Source organism: Dioscorea cayenensis, chromosome 17 (assembly GCF_009730915.1).
Source record: "Dioscorea cayenensis subsp. rotundata cultivar TDr96_F1 chromosome 17, TDr96_F1_v2_PseudoChromosome.rev07_lg8_w22 25.fasta, whole genome shotgun sequence".
NCBI lineage: Eukaryota > Viridiplantae > Streptophyta > Magnoliopsida > Dioscoreales > Dioscoreaceae > Dioscorea > Dioscorea cayenensis.
Genome location: NC_052487.1, coordinates 10,936,460 through 10,959,745, shown reverse-complemented (window position 1 = coordinate 10,959,745; position 23,286 = coordinate 10,936,460). Strand labels below are relative to the sequence as shown.

Here is a 23,286-nt window from a genome sequence, read left to right as displayed (position 1 = left end):
AGTTCTTGTTGGCAACCTTGTGAGTGAGTGACACACCACGAGTGTTAGACAAAGCTAGGTTGGAGAGGGTTGAGAGGGTGAGTCAAGAGGTACAGGAGCGTCCACATTCTCCTCCGGCATGATAGATTCTACCTCCGTTCCTCGAGTTATTTGCGGGTATAATAGAGTGAATGGTCTAAGAGATGAACTTCCGCTGGGGCTTAGTTGCGCGTGCAACGGAGTAAAGCGTTGAGGTGATCTTAGTATCTAGGGCTCAATTGTGGTTAGGGACCTTCCACCTGGACCAAAGGGTTAGGTCTATAATAAGGAAAAGATTTATCACTTGGAATCCCTAGAGTTCATTGCAACTCTATGCGAGTGCAAGGTGTTGAGATTGTTCGATTTCTCCTCTGGGACATGTATAGAGTTACGCATAGTTGACCTTAGATTTGGGACTATGTAATTAAGGATTTCCGTGACTCACCATTGCATTGATTAGGAAGCATAATAGAGGGTTCTTGCACTTGAAACAATTATCCTAGGCGGAGCATTATCCGGGTACCCCATCTTTATCGATTGCCTTACCCCCCTTCTTTACTTTTGCTCTCTTACTTGTTGCTTTTATTGTTGAGAATTGAATCATTATCACACTCATCATCATTGATCTTTTGCATAGCTAAGAATCGAATTAAGTATTTTTATTCCCTACTCCCTGTGGATTCGATACCCGCTCACCCGGGATTATTACTTTGACAAACCCGTGCACTTGCGGGATATACGCAAGGCGATCTTGTCAAGTTTTTGGCACCGTTGCCGGGGCAGCTAGGCGTTTAGAGATACTTTGCACTTTGTTTTCTTAGCTATTTCACCATACATTCTGTTTCATATCTTCTTATTCTATCATCATTCTGATTTCGTTTTCTTTCTTGTGGTGCAGCTCTAGGTTATGACCCGAGGGAATCCCTCAATATTGATTGAAGGAGATCCTGAGCTTGAATGCACACTTAGAAGAAAATGGAAAGAACCTGTACAAGAACAGTCTAATTTAGCTAACTTGGAAGTAGAAGAATATGAAAACATGGCAGAACAGAATAAGCAACAGCGAACACTATCTGATTATGCCAGACCTTCACTATTGGGGACACAGTCGAGTATTATGCGTCCCCCGATTACAGCTCAGAATTTCGAGCTGAAGCCAGCATTCATCAATATGTTGCAGCAGTCCGCACAATTCAACAGTTTGGCCGATGAGGATCCAAATAGTCATATAGAGAGCTTTCTCGAGGTGTGCGACATGCTGAAGATAAATGGGGTTACGGATGATGCCATCAAATAGAGAGCTTTCCCATTTTCCCTAAAGGGGAGAGCGAAGCAGTGGCTACACTCATTACCTAGAGCATCGATTACTACTTGGGAGGAGATGGTAGAAGCTTTTCTAGCCCGTTATTTCACTCCCGGAAAATCAGCAAAGCTTAGGAATGAGATCTCATCCTTTATTCAGTTGGAATTGGAGTCTCTATTCGAGACGTGGGAAAGGTTCAAGGAGCTCCTTAGAAAGTGCGCGCAACACGGATTCCCGGAGTGGATGATTATTCAAACTTTTTACAATGGTTTTAACCTGAGTACAAGGCAACTCTTGGATGCGACAGCAGGAGGTACCTTAGGTAGCAAGACCCCTAATGAGGCCCGTCAGTTGATTGAAGAAATGGGGTTAAATAGCTACCAATGGAATGCTAGGGAGAAGAAAAAGGTGGCCGGTCTCCATGAAATTGATGCGGTAACTTCATTGGCGGCCCAAGTAGAGAATTTGAGTAAGAAGTTAGATCACTTAACTTCAAATAGAGTGGCGGCCGTGACTAATTGCGCCAGTTGTAGTGGAGGACATGCTCCCTCCGATTGCCCGATCTCTATTGGAGATGTTTCTTCAGTAGAAAATGTTGATTTTGTAGGTAATGGCATGAGACCTCAAGGAAATCCATATAGCAATACCTATAATTCAAGTTGGAAGAATCATCCCAACTTTTAATGGAGTAATCAAGTACCATAAAAGGCCATGGGACCACCGGGTTTCTTCGGTGGAGAACGTTGATTTTGTAGGTAATGGCATGAGACCTCAAGGAAAACCATATAGTAATACCTACAATTTGGGTTGGAAGAATCATCCCAATTTCTCATGGAGTAATCAGGGTCCACAAAAGGCCATGGGGCCACCGGGTTTCCAACAACTACAATAAGCACCTCAGGTGGAAAACAGAGTCTCAGGTTTGGAAACCCGAATGAATGACTTAGAGAAGCACTTGACTAGATTTGTGCAATCTGCAAATACAAGGTTTGAATCAGTCGAGGCTACACTTCACAACCACACCGCCTCTTTGCATAACCTTGAAAATCAGGTGGGGCAAATTGCGAAGTCTCTTTCTGAAAGGCCACATGGAAGCTTGCCGAGCAATACAGAGACCAACCCCAGAGAGCATGTGAAGACGATCACTTTGAGAAGTGGTCGTGAGGTTGAAGGTAGGCTTCCGAGTATGAAGCCAAAAGAACATGCACCCGAGGTTATAGAGGTTGAAGAGGGGAAAAGAAAAGAGAAAGGGGTGGCACCCCCACCTTTCAAGCCAAGAATCCCTTATCCCTCTAGATTAAAAATGACCAAGGGGATGAACAGTATAAAAAGTTCCTTGGTTTGTTCAAGTAACTCCACATCAATATTCCTTTTGTTGAGGCATTAGCTCAAATGCCTAACTATGCGAAGTTCCTAAAAGACTTGTTGACCCAAGAGAAAGTTGGAGGAGAGTGCTTCAGTGGTTTTAGATGCTTCATGCTCAGCAGTGTTGCAAACGAACATGCCGAACAAGAAGAAAGACCCGGGAAGCTTCATCATTCCGTGTAACATTGGCAACTTATGTGAGGAAATGGCATCGGCGGATTCAGGGGCAAGTATCAACGTCATGCCATACACCTTCTTCCAAAAGCTAGGCTTGGGAAAGCCTAGGCCTACTCGGATGACTTTATAGTTGGCGGACCGAACGGTGCGACATTCGAGAGGCATTATCGAAGACGTGCTTGTTAAGATGGACAAGTATATTTTTCCGGTTGACTTTGTAGTGCTAGACGTCGATGAGGATGCAGATGTACCCTTGATACTTGGGAGACCGTTTTTACAGACTTCCAAAGCATTAATTGACATGGACGGCGGAGAACTCACATGAGAGTTGGAGATGACAAGCTCACATATCGCCTTGCTGAAGCCATGCGGCATTCTCTTGATTTTGATGACACTTTATACTTTCTAGACACTACTGGTGAGCTTGTTGATGAATACATACAGGAGATATTCAATCCGGATCTGTATGAAGGTTTGTTCGACCAAGAGGAGGGACATGAAGATGTAATGATGCTTGGATCGATGGAAGAAGTACCATCTACCCCGGGGATCTTGAAGAAGGTGCTCCAGAGAATGAAGAGGGCTAGGAGACACCACCGGAAACACTCCAAGGCTGTTGAAGACGTACGTGAACCGAAGAAGTTGGGCGTATCATTGTTAGGTGGTCCGAAGCTCGATAATACACCCTCTACTCTTAAAAGACTTTGCACATCATGCTTCCAAGCCATGGGTAAGAGGGCGACTTTCATTCATGAACCCCTGTGAGGTAAGACAAGATACGTCAAGCTAAGTGACGTTAAACAAGCACTTCTTGGGAGGCAACCCAAGTGTTTACTGTTTTCTTATCTTTTAGTTTAGTTCGTTTGCATGAGTTAAGTGTTGGTGTCCTGACTTTTATATGCTTATGCTGCGATGTTATTGTGGGTTTTTAAAATCATCGTGTGTTTTTTTTTTTGAGGAATTGGCGGAAGTTTGGTCGTTTGGGTTCTATTTCATGTTTTTTACTGGTAAAATTTGCATAATAGGGCCAGCTCTGAGTGTGTAAACATGTTCAGAAATTTTCTGCAGAGGCTGCAGATTTTTCTAAGTCATCTAGAGAAAACACACGGGCGTGTGGAATTTCCACACGCCCGTGGGGGTTGCACTACGAGCTCATCCAGAGAAGGCACAGTGGCATGCAGCTACCCTTGTGAATGATCATGCGACTGTCACACGCCCCTGGGTAATTTCCGCACGGACGTTTGGATTCCTGCAGAGTTGGGCGGATTTTTCTGAGAACACACAGGGTCGTGGACTCGCCCCTGTGGGCAACCTTGTGAACCATGCACGGGCATGGGTAATTTCCACACGCCTGTGTGAAACTCTGTAGAGGAGTTCTCTTGATCCCGAGAAAACACAGGGGCTTGCAGTTGCCCCTGTGAATTGGGCATGTGAATGTCCACGCCCGTGTGGAATTTCCGCACGGGCGTGTATAACACTTGGTATTTTTCTCGGATGTCCAGAGAAGCCACAGGGGTGTGCGTCTTCCCCTGTGGGTCGGATGCACGGGCGTGGGTATTTTCCACACGCCTGTGCGAGAGCAGTCAGAGTCGAAGAAGTGTTTTCCAGAGAGCGTACAGGGGCGTGCATGCGCCCCTATGGCTCTTTTGTAATTAAGCGCACAAGCGTGGATAATTACCACACGCCCGTGTGGATGCACAGAACGCCAAGGGTCATGAATCCTTTTTAAAAAGGAATCATTTCTCACTCTCTTCATGACCTCTATTCGGTTGAAAACACTCTCCCATCATCCTCCGACCTCCTAGCACCAATTTGGTGGATTTTTCTCGAGTTTTTCCTGGACGGTTCTCCATTTTCTTATCCCATCTCGTTGGTAAGCCCTATTTATCATTTTCTTTGCCAATTAATGGTTTCCATCAATTAATTTGGTTAATAATGTTTCGTTTCTTCAATTAGAGCGATGATTCATGTTTAGAACGAAGCTAGAAGCATTTTTACGTTGTATTTTTTAGAATTTGGTAGCGCGGCCGTGCGGTTTTCACGCCCCGTGGTTTCACACGGGCATGCAGAAATTCTACATGACCGTGTAGATTTCTGCAGCACTATTTTCTCAACTTGTTTGATCAATTTTGTTTCAAATTTTGCAGACTATGGCACCTCGATCGAAGAAGCAAGCGGATAAGAGGCCACGTGAGTCATCTACTAAGCCTGAGGACATGAGGTTTGCGATTGCAGAGCATCAAGTTTGCTATTAGCGCTTGTCAAAACTTTGATTCGGGCAGACTCGATTCCTGGACACAACTATACTACGAGATCTATAGTAGGGAGATGAGCTCGCTGATGAGGTAGAAGATCTCGTTTCAGTAGGTGGTTGGCGACAGTTATTGACAATCAGAGAGCCAGCCATCCGAGAGTTTGCATTGGAGGTACTATCATCATTCAAGTTTGATAGATCATACGCGAGCTTCGATAGTTTAGATACCATTCAGTTCAGAGTATTTGGACACCACCATACCTTGAGCATCACTCAGTTTTCAGTACTACTTGGCTTGTATGAGGAGGCTTTCACATATACGGAGGAGTATGCGCAATTACTGACTGATTATCCTGGAACCTTGACCCCGCAGAGAGCTTACAGAGCGTTATGTGGTCAGGGTCAGTACGAGCCGAGGGTGTCCAAGGCCACGTGCCTTTCCCAACCTGCATACAGATATTTACATACCATCATAAGTAGGTCGGTGAATGGCCGTGGTGACAGCACCGGTGTTCTGAGCCATCAGGAGCTACTGTACTTGTACTCGATGATGCAACGCATACCGATTCACTTAGGGCACATCATGGCAGAGCACATCAGGCATCAGGGCATTATGCTAGACTGGGAGTGATCTTCTCGGGCCCCTACATTACGAGATTAGTGTTTTCATGGGTCTCTTGGATTCGATTCGCGGGGCAGAGAAGATGAGTATACCTGCTCCCCTGAGTCTAGAGATGATGAGGCTGATGGGCATGATCCGGAGGATTCGGACCGGGGTTTTTGCTTTAGTGCGACCAGCTCCAGAGATAGCTGAGGAGGTGGGTGATGAAACCGGGACATCTCAACCCGCTCCCGTGTCTCAGCCAGCCCTGATGGGGACTGAGGTACCTCCAGTAGAAGAGGAGCCACCCCCCGTGCGTATATTTTCACCATCTCGAGCTTATGATCACTTTGAGAGGCTCGAGAGTGCTTTGGGGGTGATACGGGCTAAGGAAGCTGAGGCTCGAGCCGAGATTGCAGATATTAGGGACACGCAGGCCACTCAGTACACAGAGTTCATGGCACGTTTCGACGTATTACAGCAGATATTAGAGCGCGACGTCGCCTCATCATTTGTCCTACGGCCGACGACTCCTCAGGCCCCTCAGTTCCTCCAGCATCCTCATCCCCTACCCCGGCCGAGGGTTCTCCTTCTGAGTATATGTTCATTTTGCATCATCGAGTTGTATTCATTGCTTTATCTTTCATATACACTCGATTTATTTTGTTTTTGTTGAGCTTCACTGAACCCCCTCGTGTATGCGTGCAGATAGTCTTGTCTTCTTGGGAATTGAGACTTAGTCATGGGCACGGCCAAGGTGTTGAGGCACTTGGCCGTGTGATCCTCTCAACCCGTCGGAACACTACTCCCATGGAATTAGCTTCATCAAACGCAACACTAGGAGTGAGGGGAGTATTGTTTTGATTGCTTCTCCCATATTTGTTTTTGAATGATATACATTTTGACTGAGCATGCATGTGTACATTAAGGACAATGTACAACTTAATTGTGGGTGGAGGGAGTTTCATAGTGCACACATCTTTTCTATTGTTCTTGATTGTTATATGCACACATAGCCAATGGCGGTTCACCTTAGTTGCAAGGATTGTATTCTTGAGTTTAGGAGAATTTCTAACATTGAATGTTTTCATGCTCTAGTTCTTGCTTGAATTTCTAGGAATTTTTGCCCGATTTACACTTAGTGCACTACTCACTTTTTAAAATTTGTTGGAAACTCAAGTTCGATGGTAAAGGGACTAGTTATAGTTGTTTCTTGTGTTAAATTCTGAAAAAAAAAATGGAAAATGAAAAAGAAAGAACAAAATAGTTTTATTGTTTATTTGTGCTTGTTGGGTGGAAAGAGCTACCACCTATGAAATATGAAGCTACTCTCGTAAGTCGGATACTAGCTATGCCCTAATGAGAGAAAGAGCTATCGCATAGGATGAGTGAAAGCTACCACTCCGATAGAAAAAGCTACCACCTCGAAAGTGTGAAAGCCACCTTAGCGGCCGCTTTGGAAAGGGCTACCTTAAAGGATGTGTGAAGCTACTACCATCTTTGAAATTGTTGTCACTTGTGTAGTTAAATAAGTCCCTTATACTTAGAGCTTTGAGGAGTATACCTTGGGTTGACTTGAGTGAGTCCACATACTTTCATGATTTCGGGTTTTTTGTCCTTTTTTATTCAAGTTTTTATCTAGAGTTTCGATTTTTCATATTTAGTGTTGAAATTTCCCTCACTTGTAGAATGCTCTCTTTGTATACTTTGGTGAACCTAAGACCAAGCACTTCCAATATTTTCTTCATTGATGCACATAACGTTTTAATTTTTGCTTGAGGACAAGCAAAAGCTTAAGTGTGGGGTAGTTTGATAAGTGCTTGTGCGATATGAATGCGAAGCGTTCATTCTTTATGTTGAGCATTGCTTTTCTCAGGTTTTTACACTAATATGTGTGTTTTTATGTTACTTTTATGCAGGTAGAGTTGTGAGGCCAAGTATGAAGGAAAGAAGCCAATGTGGATTACAATGCACCGATTTTGGAGGAAATCCTGCTAAGGTTCAAACGTGAAGACATAGGTCGATGTGAGATGCTAGAGTGTGTGCCAACCTCCTCGTATTCGAGTTAGCACATCCATTTGGAGGGGCACAAAGGCAGTCACACTCGGGTATTCTGACTTATGCACATAGAACAAGAGCTTCACCAACGTGCCTATCATTGAAGATGCAAGTGATCCACGACGTGAAGGAGTGCCCGTTTACGTTACTCCGATGAAAGTATGGATTCGGGAAGTTATTCAGGCAGATACTGTAGCAGAGCACTGCAGCGACACTGTAGAAAGTACTGTAGCAGCACTGTTTACAGTCGGCCAAGAAAACAGGAGGTCAGAGGATCCATACGGGCATGTGGAAATTATCCACGCCCGTGTGGAAATTCCCCATGGGCGCGTGAAACATCCAAGCCCGTGTAGTCGCCCGATTCCAGCACTATTTAAAAGCCGAATCAGCCCCGATTTTAGAATTCTTTTCTCCATCTTTTCCCCAACTTGAGAGAGGGCTTCGGCTAGGGTTTCAAGGGGTATTGGCCAAGGTTTTGGAGAGGTTCTACAGCTCCGACATCGTCATTCCTTAGGAAGAAGGTTGGTAGGGGAGCTTCCATCGAGGCATATTCTATACCGGACGAGGAAATCCTTGGATGACGAGTAGTGGACTTTCCACAAGACCATCGACACGACTATCGAGGGGGTTTCTTTATGGATTCATTGCTTTTATATTCTATTTCTTTGATTGTACTTAGCTCCATGGAGAGCTTAACCCCTAGTGGGTACTCGGCTATTGTGAACCCTAGGATGTGTTTGTTTCTTTGAACCTCTTTATTATGCTTTCAATAAATTGATGTTTATTGTGAGTTCCAACCTTGAATGCTTGATTGTATGAACATTTCCCCTATAGTGACACTAGGGTTGAGAGTTCTTGTTGGCAACCTTGTGAGTGAGTGACACACCACGAGCGTTAGACAAAGCTAGGTTCTAGAGGGTTGAGAGGGTGAGTCAAGAGGTACAGGAGCGTCCCCATTCCCCTCCGGCATGATAGATTCTACCTCCGCTCCTCGAGTTATTTACGGCTATAATAGAGTGAATGATCTAAGAGATGTACTTCCGCTGGGGCTTAGTTGCACGTGCAACGGAGTGAAGCGTTGAGGTGATCTTAGTATCTAGGGCTTAATTGTTGTTAGGGACCTTCCACCTTGACCAAAGGGTTAGGTCTATAATAAGGAAGAGATTTATCACTTGGAATCCCTAGAGTTCATTGCAACTCTATGCGAGTGCGAGGTGTTGAGATTGTTCGATTTCTCCTCCGGGACATGTATAGAGTTAGGCATAGTTGACCTTAGATTTGGGACTATGTAATTAAGGATTTCCACGACTCACCATTGCATTGATTAGGAAGCATAATAGAGGGTTCTTGCACTTGAAACAATTATCCTAGGCGGAGCATTATCCGGGTACCCCATCTTTATCGATTGCCTTACCTCCCATTTTTACTTTTGCTCTCTTACTTGTTGCTTTTACTTTTGAGAATTGAATCATTGTCACACTTATCACTATTGATCTTTCACATAGCTAAGAAGAGGATTAAGTGTTTTTATTCCCTACTCCCTGTGGATTCGATAATCGCTCATCCGGGATTATTACTTCGACAAACCCGTGTACTTACGGGATATACGCAAGGGGACCTTGTCAAGTTTTTAGCGTCGTTTCCGGTGAGTATTCGTTCAGAGATACTTTGCAATTTGTTTCCTTAGCTATTTCACCATATATTCTATTTCATATCTTCTTAGTCTATCATCGTTTTGATTTTTTTTTCTTTCTTTTTGGGTGCAGCTCCAGGTTATGACCCGAGGGAATCCCTCAATATTGATTGAAGGAGATCCTGAGCTTGAACGCACACTTAGAAGAAAAGGAAAAGAGCATATGCAAGAATAGTCTAATTTAGCTGATTTGGAAGTGGAAGGATATGAAAACATGGCAGAAAAGAATGAGCAACAGCGGACATTATCTGATTATGCCAAACCTTTAGTGTTGGGGACACAATCGAGTATTGTGCGTCCCCCGATTACAGCTCAGAACTTTGAGTTGAAGCCGGCATTCATCCACATGTTGCAGCAATCCGCACAGTTCAACGGTTTGGCCGATGAGGATCCAAATGGTCATATAGAGAGTTTTCTCGATGTGTATGATATACTAAAGATAAACGGAGTGACGGATGATGCCATCAAGTTGAGAGCCTTCCCATTTTCCCTAAAGGAGAAAGCGAAGCAGTGGCTACACTCATTACCTAGAGCATCGATCACCACATTGGAGGTGATGGTAGAAGCTTTTCTTGCCCGTTATTTCCCTCTCGGAAAATCAGCAAAGCTTCGGAATGAGATCTCATCCTTTGTTCAGTTGGAATTGGAGTCTCTATTTGAGACATGGTAAAGGTTCAAGGAGCTCCTGAGAAAGTGCCCGCAACACGGATTCTAGGAGTGGATGATTGTTCAAACCTTTTACAATGGTTTAAACCCAAGTACAAGGCAACTCTTGGATGCGGCAGCAGGAGGTACCTTACATAGCAAGACCCCCGATGAGGCCCGTCAGTTGAAGAAATGGGGTTAAACAGCTACCAATGGAATGCTAGGGAGAAGAAAAATTGGCCGGTCTCCATGAAATAGATGCGGTAACTTCATTGGCGGCTCAAGTGGAAAATTTGAGTAAGAAGTTAGATCTTCTAACTTCAAATAGATTGGCGGCCGTGACTAATTGCACCGGGTGTGGTGGAGGACATGCTCCCTCCGATTGCCCGATCTCTATCAGTGATGTTTCTTCGGTGGAGAACGTTGATTTTGTATGTAATGGCATGAGACCTCAAGGAAAACCATATAGTAATACCTACAATTTGGGTTGGAAGAATCATCCCAATTTCTCATGGAGTAATCAGGGTCCACAAAAGGCCATGGGGCCACCGGGTTTCCAACAACTACAATAAGCACCTCAGGTGGAAAACAGAGTCTCAGGTTTGGAAACCCGAATGAATGACTTAGAGAAGCACTTGACTAGATTTGTGCAATCTGCAAATACAAGGTTTGAATCAGTCGAGGCTACACTTCGCAACCACACCGCCTCTTTGCATAACCTTGAAAATCAGGTGGGGCAAATTGCGAAGTCTCTTTCTGAAAGGCCACATGGAAGCTTGCTGAGTAATACAGAGACCAACCCCAGAGAGCATGTGAAGGCGATCACTTTGAGAAGTGGTCGTGAGGTTGAAGGTAGGCTTCCGAGTGAGAAGCAAAAAGAACACACACCCGAGGTTATAGAGGTAGAAAAGGGGACAAGCAAAGAGAAAGAGGTGGCACCCCCAGCTTTCAAGCCAAGAATCCCTTATCCCTCTAGATTGAAAAATGACCAAGGGGATGAACAGTACAAGAAGTTCCTGAGTTTGTTCAAGCAACTCCATATCAATATTCCTTTTGTTGAGGCATTGGCCCAAATGCCTAAGTATGCAAAGTTCTTGAATGACTTGTTGACTAATAAGAGGAAGTTGGAGGAAAGTGCTTCAGTGATTTTAGATGCTTCATGCTCGACAGTATTGCAAAAGAACATGCCGAACAAGAAGAAAGACTCGGGAAGCATCATCATTCCGTTTAATATTAGCAATCTAGTTGAGGAAATGGCATTGGCGGACTCAGGGGCCAGTATCAACGTTATGCCATACACCTTCTTTCATAAGCTAGGCTTGGGCGAGCCTAGGCCTACTCGGATGACTTTACAACTAGTGGACCGAACAGTGCAATATCCGAGAGGCATCATTGAAGATGTGCTTGTCAATGTGGACAAGTACATTTTTCCGATTGACTTTGTAGTGCTAGACGTCGGCGATGATGCAGATGTACCTTTGATACTTGGGAAACCGTTCCTGTGGACTTCCAAAGCATTGATTGATATGGACGACGGAGAGCTCACATTGAGAGTTGGAGATGACAAGCTCACATACCGCCTTGCTGAAGCCATGCGGCATTCTCTTGATTTCGATGATACTTTATACTTTCTAGACACTACTGATGAGATTATTGATGAATACATGCAGGAAATGTTCAATCCAGATCTGTATGAAGGTTTGTTCGACCAAGAGGAGGGACATAAAGATGTAATGATGCTTGGATCGACGGAAGAAGTACCATCTACCCCGGGGATCCTGAAGAAGATGCTCCAGAAAATGAAGAGGGCTAGGAGATGCCACCGGAAACACTCCAAGGCTGTTGGAGATGTTCGTGAATGGAAGGAGTTGGATGAATCATTGCTAGGTGGTCCCAAGCCCAATAATACACCCTCTACTTTCAATAGATTGTCCACATCATGCTTTCACGTTATGGGTAAGAGGGCAACCTTCATCTATGAACCCCCGTGAGGTAAGACAAGGTACGTCAAGCTTAGTGACGTTAAACAAGCGCTTCTTGGGAGGCAACCCAAATGTTTACTGTTTCTTATCTTCTAGTTTAGTTTGTTTTCATGAATAACTTTTTAAGTGTTGGTGTCTTGCTGTTTAGATGCTTTTACTGAGATCTTCTTGCGAGCTTTGTGTATTCATCATGTGTTTTCATGGGGAACTGGCGAAGTTGTGTCATTTGAGCTTTATTCCATGATTTTCACTGGTAAAACTTGCATATTAGGGCAGGCTCTGAGTGTGTAAACATGTTCAGAAACTTTCTGTAGAGCCTGCAGGTTTTTCTAAGGCATCCAGTGAAAACGCACGGGTGTGTGGAATTTCCACACGCCCGTGGATTTGTATTGCGAGCTCATCCAGAGAAGGCACAGGGGCGTGCGGTTGCCCCTGTGAACAACCATGTGAATATCGCACGCCCATGGGTAATTTCCGCACGGGCGTGTGAATTCCTGCAGAGTTTGGCCGATTATCCCGAGAGCACACAGGGGCATGAAATCGCCCCTGTGGGCGACCTTGTGAAATGTACACGAGCGTGGGTAATTTCCACACGCCCGTGTGAAACTCTATAGAGGAGCCCTCTTCATCCCGAGAAGACACAGGGGCGTGTGGGTGCCCCTATGAGCTGGGCCTGTGAATAACCACAGCCGTGTGAAAATTCCGCACGGGCGTGTAGAACACTTAGTGATTTTTTCTCGGATATTCAGCGAAGCCACAGGGGCGTGCGTTTTCCCCTGTAAGACATTCATTTTGAGGGCGCACAGGCGTGGTTGATTCCCGCACCCCCGTGTGGATCTCCAGGAATTAAAAGATTGTCTGATCTCCCAATACATTAGTCACACCTTGTTCTTAAGCTAACTCTAAGCTGCCCAACGAACATCTTCCGACATTCTCCTGCCCTCCTATTGTTGTCTTTGAATCGATTGATTGTGCATTATGCGGATTGTAGGGGTGTTTAGCTTCAACTCGTCGGTAAACCTTTGTTTCATCTCGTCATCGATTTCCTTTGAGTCTAGCTGATTACTTGCGATTAAAATGGATAATGCACATTGATTTCTTACTAAAATGATTATGATTTGTTTTTGAGAAGATCTGGAAGTGAGATAGGGGTGTAGCTGGAAGAATGGCTACAAGGGCCATGCGTTATCCACGCCCCATGAATGTACACGGGTGTGTGGAATTTCCGCACGGTCGTGTGTTATTATTTTCCTGCAGTCTGAATGAAACTTATTGATTTTCTTTTTCCAATAGATGCAGGTATGGCCACCAAATCTAAGAAGGCAATTGCTAAACGTCCTAGAGGGCCTGCCCCTGAGCCAGAAGTTATGGAATTCACACTTCCTGCGCATCGAGCTTGGTTTGAGCGGTTAGCGAAGCTTAAGTTTGGTCAAACGCGAATCCCGGATGTTAGGTCACTTAGGAAGGTGCAACTAGTAGATGACATGGCTGATGAGGTAGAGAAACTATTATTGGTTGGTAGTTAGCACAAGTTATTGAATATTCATGATCCCGATATCCGCTCACTCACTTTAGAGGTGCTTGCTTCATTTGAGTTCGACCGCTCTTATGCTCATTTTGATAGTGTCAGCGCTATTTAGTTCAGAGCTTTTTAGCAATATCATAGTATGAGAGTCACACAATTCTCCACTAGACTTGGTCTATATGATGAGGCGTATACTGAAACTGAGGAGTATGAGAGTCTTCCAATTGATATGTCGGGTTTATCTCCCAAGAAGGCGTATAAAATACAATATTGTAATTTGCGATATGAACCAGGAGTGTCTAAGGCCTCATGTTTATCTCGACCTAGTTACAAATATCTTCACGCCATCATAAGCAGGTCAGTGAATGGTCACGGTGATAGCTCGGGAGTCATAAACAAGCAAGAACTTCTGTACTTATACTCCATGGTTCGGAATGAGCCGGTCCATCTGGGGCACATTTTAGCAGAGTATTTGAAGCATCAAGGATAGTATCCCAAACTAGGTGTCATTTTCTCGGGTTCATACATTACTAGACTTATTTTGGGATGGGTCTACGAGACACAATCAGCGGAGCCGAGAAGACGATAATACCAGCACCACTTGGGTTAGAGACAATGAGGCTCATGGGATTGGTCAATAAATATCCAAATGGTGTTTATGTGCTGAATATACCATTCGAGGATACAGGTGACGAGCCTCAGTCAGTACCAATGGAGACTGAGGCACCTCCAGCGGCGGAGAACGTACCCCCCATATGTTTGTTTACACCACCTCGAGCCCATGGTCGCTTTGAGAGGCTCGAGAATGCTTTAGGAGTGGTATGGACAGTGGTCTCCGAGATCAGGGCCACGCAAGCCACTCAGTACACAGAGTTCATGGCATGTTTCGACGTATTACAGCAGATCTTAGAGCAAAATGTCGCCTCCTCATTTATCTTGCGTCCGAGGACTCCTCAGGCTTCCTCGGCACCTCCAGCATCCCCATCACCTATTCTAGCACCACAGGATCTACCACATGCTTCTCCACCACCAGCAGCAGTAAAGGAGCCGACAGAGCGTGACACCGACATTTGACTTTATTTTTCAGCATTTTCTTTATTTTGCATTTTATTTTAGACTTGTATTTTCAGAGAGGATTTTCCTTCTGAGTTTATTCGTATGTTGATTCTCGAGTTATATTCATTTCTTTATCTTTTATATACTCGGGTTGATTTTGTTTTTATTGAGCTTCACTGAACCCTATCGTGTATGCGTGCAGATGGTCTTGTCATCTTGGGAATTGAGACTTTGTCATGGGCACGGCCAAGGTGCTTCGACACTTGCCCGTGTGAGCTTCACAACCCATCGGAACATTACTCCAAAGGACTTAGGTCCATTAACCGCGACACTAGGACTCAGGGGAGTATTGTTTTGATTGCTTCTCCCACATATATTCTTCATTGATATACATTCTAAGTGAGCTTGCATGTGTACATTGGGGACAATGTACAACCTAAGTGTGTGTGTGGGGGGGAGTTTCATAGTGCACACATCTTTTCTATTGTTCTTCGTTGATATATGCTCACATAGCTAATGGCTGTTCACCCTAGTTGCATTGATTGTATTCTTGAGTTTAGAAAAAATTTTAACATTGAATATTTTCATGCTCTAGTTTTATTTTAATTTTTAGGAATTTTTGCCCGAATTACACTCAGTGCACTACTCTCTCTTTAAACTCTATTGGAAACTCATGTTTGATGTTAAAGGGACTAGTTATAGTTGTTTCTTGTGTTAAATTCTGAAAAAAAAATGGAAAATGAAAAGAAAGAACAAAATAGTTTTATTGTTTATTTGTGCTTGTTGGGTGGAAAGAGCTACCACCTATGAAGTATGAAGCTACTCTCATAAGTCGGATACTAGCTATGCCCTAATAAGAGAAAGACCTATCTCATAGGATGAGTGAAATCTACCACTCCGGTATAAAGAGCTACCACCTCGAAAGCGTGAAAGCCACCTTAGCGGCCGCTTTGGAAAGGGCTACCTTAGAGGATGTGTGAAGCTACTACCATCTTTGAAATTGTTGTCACTTTTGTAGATAAATAAGTCCAGTGTACTTAGAACTTTGAGGAGTATACCTTGGGTTGTTTTGAGTGAGTTCACACACGTACATAATTTCGGGTTTATTGTCCTTTTTGATTCAAGTTTTTAGCTAGAGCTTTGATTTTTTTGTATTTATTGTTAAAATTTCCATTACTTGTAGAATGCTCTCTCTGTACACTTTAGTGAACCTAAGGCGAACCAGTTCCAAAATTTTCTTCATCTATGCACCGAATGTTAATTTTTGCTTAAGGACAAGCAAAAGCTTAAGTATGGAGGAGTTTGATAAGTGCTTGTGTGATATTAATGCGAAACATTCTTTCCTTATGTTGAGCATTACTCTTCTCGGGTTTTTACACTAATATGTGTGTTTTTATGTTACTTTCGTGCAGGTAGGGTTGCGAGGCCGATTATGAAGGAAGGAAGCCAATGTGGATCATAATGCACCGATTTTGGGGGAAATCTTGCTAAAGTTCAAACGCGAAGACATAGGTCGGGTGTGAGATGCTAGAGTGTGTGCCAACCTCCTCGTATTCGAGTTGGCACATCAATTTGGAGGGGCACAAGGGCAGTCACACTCGAGCATTTCGACTTATGCACGTAAAACAAGAGCTCCACAAACTTGTCTATCATTGAAGAAGCAAGTGATCCACGACATGAACGTGTGCCCATTTGCGTGACCCCGATGGAAGCATGGATTCGGGAAGCTATTCAGGCCGGATACTGTAGCAGAGCAGTGTAGCAAAGTACTGTAGTAGCAATGTTTACAGCCGGCAGAGAAAACAGGAATTCAGAGAACCCACACGGGCGTGTGGAAATTATCCATGCCCGTGTGGAAATTCCACATGGGCGTGTGAAAGATCCACAGGCCCGTGTGGTCGCCCGATTCCAGCCCTATTTAAAGTCAATTCAGCCCCGATTTCAGCATTCTTTTCCCCAACTAGAGAGAGGGCTTCGGCTAGGGTTTTGAGGGGTATTGGCTAGGGTTTTGGAGAGGTTCTACGGCTCTGACATCGCCCGTCGTTTGGAAGAAGGTTATTAGGAGAGTTTTCGTCGACACCAATCCGGCGAGGTGTATCCTAGGCCGGATAAAGGATCCTTTGCGACGAGTATAGGACTCTCCACAAGACCATCCACACGACTATTGAGGGGATTTCTCTATGGATTCATTACTTTTACATTCTATTTCTTTGATTGTACTTAGCTCCATGGAGAGTTTAACCCCTAGTGGGTACTTGGGTATTTGTGAACCCTAGGACGTATTTGTTTTATTGAATCTCTTTATTATGCTTTCAATTAATTGATGTTTATTGTGAGTTCAAACCTTGAATGCTTGATTGTATGAACATTTCCCCTAGAGTGACACTAGGGTTGATAGTTCTTGTTGGTAACCTTGTGAGTGAGTGGCACACCACGAGTGTTAGACAAAGCTAGGTTGGAGAGGGTTGAGAGGGTAAGTCGAGAGGTACAGGAGCATCCCCTTTCCCCTCCGACGTGATAGATTCTACCTCCGTTCCTCGAGTTCTTTGCGGCCATAATAGAGTGAATGGTCTAAGAGATGATCCTTCGCTGGGGCTTAGATGCGCGTGCAACGGAGTGAAGCGTTGAGGCGATCTTAGTATCTAAGGCTTAATCGTGGTTAGAGACCTTCTGCCTGGACCAAAGGGTTAGGTCTATAATTAGGAAGAGATTTATCACTTGGAATCCCTAGAGCTCGTTGTAACTCTATTCGAGTGTGAGGTTGAGAGGTTATCTAATCTCTCCTCTGGGACATGTATAGAGTTAGGCATAGTTGACCTTAGATTTGGGACTATGTAATTAAGTATTCCCATGACTCACCTTTGCATCGATTAGGAAGCATAATAGAGGGTTCTTGCACTTGAAACAATTATCCTAGACGGAGCATTATCCGAGTACCCTATCTTTATCGATTGCCTTACCTCCTCCTTTACTCGTGCTCTCTTACTTGTTGCTTTTACTTTTGAGAATTGAATCATTGTCACACTTATCACTATTGATCTTTCACATAGGTAAGAAGCAGATTAAGTGTTTTTATTCCCTACTCCCTATGTATTCGATACCCGCTCATCCGGGATTATTACTTCGACAAACCCGTGCACTTGCGGGATATACGCAAGGGGACCTTGTCAAACCCTAATAAGAGAATTCCCGGCCCCCCCATTATAATCGTAGGAGGATTTGGTCGGAAGAAATTCCTGACCTATAATCGTAAGGGATTAAGGGCAATCACTGAGGAATTTGAGATTACCTACTTTACGAATCTCTTGGTTCAAAATCACCACTGCTTTATAACCTTAGCATTCTTCAAGCATTAATAGCCCAGAGGGAATCCGCATCCATGACTGTCTTTTCCTCTAGATTTCTCACTCTTTCATCCTGAAATATTTGCATCTCCTTTAGTAGTTTCATTCCATTTTTCTAGTTTAGGACATCTGTACTCTGATTTGTAAGCTAAACAACAAGTGAAGAGGAAGAATGTGTAGCTCCTTGGCCCCGTGGAATATGACCCTTGTGTCACTCACAGGGTATTCCTTGACTGTCGCGTGCACTTGCGGCTGTTCACACCAATTGACAATAAATTTTATAAAAATATCAAAAATTAAAAAACATAAAAATAAGATAATAGAAGGCAAAGAAACATAAAACATTGTTCATCCATTAATATTCATACATAAATTTAAAGTAAGCAATCAAAGTATTTTAGTATGGATGTGATCGTTAAACTACATTAACTTATCAATAAGTTCATGATTAAAAAAGATTGAAAATTCATTCTAACTTTATTTGTATACTAAACAAAAAATTTATTGTTATACATTTTCTTTGTTTTTCATAAAAGCAAACAAATTTTGCATGATAATTCATAAGAGTTTATAACTATTAAATAATTAACAATTTTTTTATAATTGACAAATTAGTGTTTTAGTCTTTCATCAATATTTGAATCAAGGTATTGTGAGTACAAAATAAATAGCATAACAAGGATGTTAGTTTTGCCATGGAATAAAAGCGCAATGAGGTAAGAATAATATAAGTATTGATATAAGTGGGGGATATTATTATAAAAATTGTCTTACATCAAATTCACTAATAATTAAAATATACTCTAAAAAGAAAAGAACACATTGCCAATAAGAAATGGATAAAAAAATTTGCATTCAATAACTTGCTCATTGATGTTAGTATCAGCATATTATAAAAGCACAATGAGGTCAGAATAATAAAAGTATTGATATAACTGGGGGATATTATTATAAAAATGGGCTTATATCAAATTCACTAATAATTAAAATATACTCTGGAAAAAAAAACCTTGCCAATAAAGAGTGTGTGTGTGTATGTATGCGTGTGTATGTGAGTGTGTGTTTTTAAGGATAGGTACTAAATTAAGTTTTCACTATCTCAACAATTTACTTTATTATTTTTTTAAATAGTTTTTATATATAGATTTCAGTATTAATTTATTTATCATTTTTATTAAGATAGTATATATATCTAAACACCCAAGATATTGTACAGCTTTTACTCAAACCTACATGCACGAAAGTATCACAAATACACATGTATTAGCGCTAAAACCTAATAAAAGTAATGCTCATCGTAAGAAAAGAATACTTCGTATCACATAGCTTGACGTACCTTGTCTTACCTCATGGGGGCTCATAGATGAAGGTTTCCCTCTTACCAGTGACTTGGAAGCATGATGAACATAGTCTTCTAAAGGTAGAGGGAAAGTTGTCGAGCTTGTTACCACTTGAGGGATCCTTACCCCCGTTCCGTTCTTGCGTATCCCCAACAGCCTTAGGGCATTTCTTGTGGCGTCTCCTTACCCGCTTCATCTTCCGGAGCATCTTCTTCATGATCCCCAAAGTAGATGGTACCTTTTCCTCTAGACCAAGCATCATCACCTCTTCATTCTCCACTTCTTGGTCTAGCAAACCCTCGTACGGGTCCGGATTCATCATTTCCTGCACATGTTCATCGATTAGTTCATCGGTAGTGTCAAGAAAATACAAAGTATCATCAAAGTCAAGAGAATGTCGCATTGCTTGGGCAAGGCGGTATGTAAGCTTGCCATCTCCAACCCTCAGTGTTAACTTCCCGCCGTCCATGTCGATAAGTGCCTTGGAAGTGCGCAAGAATGGCCTCCTAAGTATCAAAGGAACATCTACATCTTCATTGACATCCAACACTACGAAGTCTACAGGAAATATATACTTGTCCACCTTGACAAGCACGTCTTCAATGATGCCCCTCGGATGTCTCACCGTTTGGTCCGCCAACTGCAATGTCATCTGAGTAGGCCTAGGCTTTCCCAAGCCTAGCTTCTGAAAGAAAGAGTATGGCATGATGTTGATGCTGGCCCCTGAATCCGCCAATGCCATCTCTTCACCCAAATTGCCAATGTTGCACGGAATCACAAAGCTTCTGGGGTCTTTCCTCTTGTTCAGCATATTGTTTTGCAACATCGCCGAACAAGAGGCATCTAAGATCACCGAAGCACTCTCCTCCAACTTCCTCTTATTGCTCAAAAGGTCCTTCAAGAACTTTACATACCGAGACATTTGAGACAATGCCTCCACAAAAGGAATGTTGATGTGCAATTATTTGAATAGACTCAAGAACTTCTTCTATTGCTCATCATTTTGCTCGTTTTTCAATCTTGAAGGATAAGGGATTCTTGGCTTGTAAGGTAGGGGTGCCACCTCTTTCTCTTTGTTAGCTCTCTCCTCAACCTCTATGACCTCAGGTGCTTCAACATTGGTTTTCTCACTTGGAAGCCTACCCTCGACCTCACGACCACTTCTCAAAGTGATCGTCTTCACATGTTCTCTCGGGTTAGTCTTGATGTTACTCGGCAAGCTTCCTTGTGGTTTCTCCAATAGAGACTTTGCAATTTGCCCCACTTGATTTTCTAAATTGTACAATGAAGCTGTGTGGTTGCGAAATGCAGCCTCGACCGATTGAAACCATGTATCCAATGATTGCACAAATCTAGTCATGGCTTTCTCTAAGTCGGTCATTCTAGTTTCCAAACCTGAAACTCGGTTCTTCAAGTTCGAGGCTTGTTGTTGGAAACCCGATGGTGATGTGGCCTTTTGTTGCCCTTAGTTGTTCCAGAAAAGATTTGGGTGGTTCCTCCAACCCGGATTGTGGGTGTTGCTATAAGGATTGCCTTGGTTTTTTATTGCATTACCCACAAAGTCAACTTGCTCAACGGAGGATGCACCACCAACGGCTATCAGGCAATCGGACAAGGCATGCCCCCCTCCACATCCATCACAACTCATTACGGCCACCAATCTAGGTGAAGTTAGAGTGTCTAACTTCTTACTCAATGCCTCCACTTGGGCCGCCAACATTGTAACCGCATCAATCTCATGGATGCCGGCCACTTTCTTCTTCTCTCTAGCATTCCATTAGTAGCTATTCAAACCCATTTATTCAATTAAATGCCGGGTTTCTCCAGGGGTCCTGCTACCTAAGGTACCTCCTGCTGCTGCATCAAGTAACTGTCTTGTACTTGGGTTGAAATCATTGTATAAAGTCTGAATAATCATCCACTCTGAAAACTCATGTTGAGGACATTTTCACAGTAGTTCCTTGAACTTTTCGCATGTCTCAAATAGAGACTCCAATTCCATTTGCACGAAGGAAAAAATCTCATTCCTAAGCTTTGCAGATTTTTCGGGAGGGAAACATCAGGCAAGAAAAGTTTCCGCCATCTCCTCCCATGTAGTGATTAATACTCTAGGTAATGAGTGTAGCCACTGCTTCGCTCTCCCCTACAAGGAAAATGGGAAGGCCCTCAATTTGATAGCATCATCTGTAACTTCATTGATCTTGAGCATGTCGCACACTTCCAAAAAGTTCTCTATATGGTTATTTGGATTCTCATCGGCCAAACCATTAAACTTTGGCAACTGTTGTATAATCTGGATGAATGCAGACTTTAGCTCAAAATTTTGAGCTGTAATCGGGGGCCGCACAATGCTAGATTATGTGCCCAAAACTGAGGGTCTGGCATAATCGGTAAGCATTCTCTGTTGCTCATTCTGTTCTGCCATGTTTTCTGGCCCTTCACCTTCAACCTCAACTAGATTTGACGGTTCTTGCATAGGTTCTTTTTCCTTTTTTCTGAGTGTACATTCAAGTTCAGGATCTCCTTCAACAATTGTCGAGGGGTTCCCTCGGGTCATAACCTGGAGCTGCACCATAAAAAAAAAGAAAACAAAATTAGAATGATGATAGAATAAGAAGATATGGAATAGAATGAATGGTGAATAGCTAAGATAACAAAGTGCAAAGTATCTCAAAACGCCTACTCCCCGGCAACGGCGCCAAAAACTTGACAACGCCCCTTGCGTGTTACCCGCAAGTGCACGGGTTTGTCGAAGTAATAAATCCCAAGTGAGTAGATTATCGTATCCACAAGGAGTAGGAAATAAAAATACTAATATTGCTACTTAACCAAGTGAAGATGAACAATGATTATGTTGATGAAATGTAATGTAAACAGAAATAAAAGAAACAAGAATGAGAGGCACAAATAAGTGAGAGTAAAGACAATCGATAGAGGTGGGGTATCGTACAATGATCACCTTAGGACTAATGTTTCAAGTGCAAGACCAACTATTATGTCTCCTAATTGATGCTTAATGAGTCATGGACATCCTTAAATAAATAGTCTCAACACCTCACACTATGTAAAGTTGCAAGACGCTCTAGGGATTCCAGGTGATAAACCCTATTTCTATATGTAGATCTAACCCTTTGGTCCAGGCGAAAGATCCCTAGTCACAATTAATTCCCACATGTTAAAGTCACTTCAACGCTTCACTCTATTGCTCGCGCAACTAAGCCCTAGTGGAGTTCATCCCTGAGCCCTTCACTCTACTATGATCGCAAAGAACTCTTGGAATGTGGAGGTAAAATAAATAACAATGGAAAGGAAAGGGGACACTCCACTACCTCGCGACTCACCCTCGCGACCCTCTCCAACCTTGCTTTGTCTAATCCTCATGGGGTGTCACTTATCCACAAAGGTTACCAAGATGTCTTCTCAACCGTAGTGTCACTCTAAGGTGAAATCATTCAACAAGCATTCAAGATTAGAACTCAATTAGATACATCAATTAAGGAAAGCATAATAAAAGGTCAATGAAATAAAAACATCCTAGGGTTTACAAAATCCAAGTACCCACTAGGGGGTTTAGCTCTCCATGGAGCAAGATACAATCAATAATGGAATTTAAAGTAAAAACAAGTAATCCATAAAAATACCTCCTCGGTATTTGTGTTGATGGTCATGTGAAGTAGCCTCTTCTTCTCCAAAGGTCCCTTTGTTCTGCCTCGAGCACACCTCGCTGGATCGATGCCGACGAAAGCTCCCCCAATAACCTTCTTCAAAGAGAAGCGCGGTGTCGAATCTGTAGGACCACTCCAAAGACTTGACAAAAGCCTCTCTAAACCCTAGCCGACGGCCTCCCAAAAGATGGAGAAAAGTTGTAGAGAAGGGTAAATGATGGCCCCCAAAATCGTGTTGTTTCGCGGCTTAAATAAGGCTG

At 43.1% G+C, this 23,286-nt stretch overlaps 3 non-coding genes across 3 annotated transcripts; 1 reads left to right on the top strand and 2 right to left on the bottom strand.

Annotated features, from left to right (window-relative positions):
- Positions 1-1,447: 1,447 nt before the first annotated feature.
- LOC120281486 lies at positions 1,448-1,554 on the bottom strand. Its single transcript, XR_005542626.1, has one exon. It is a non-coding gene; the product is annotated as a small nucleolar RNA R71 (small nucleolar RNA).
- An 8,519-nt stretch (positions 1,555-10,073) lies between these two features.
- LOC120281470 lies at positions 10,074-10,180 on the bottom strand. Its single transcript, XR_005542609.1, has one exon. It is a non-coding gene; the product is annotated as a small nucleolar RNA R71 (small nucleolar RNA).
- An 11,109-nt stretch (positions 10,181-21,289) lies between these two features.
- On the top strand, positions 21,290-21,396 carry LOC120281504. Its single transcript, XR_005542643.1, has one exon. It is a non-coding gene; the product is annotated as a small nucleolar RNA R71 (small nucleolar RNA).
- The last annotated feature ends 1,890 nt before the right edge of the window (positions 21,397-23,286 follow it).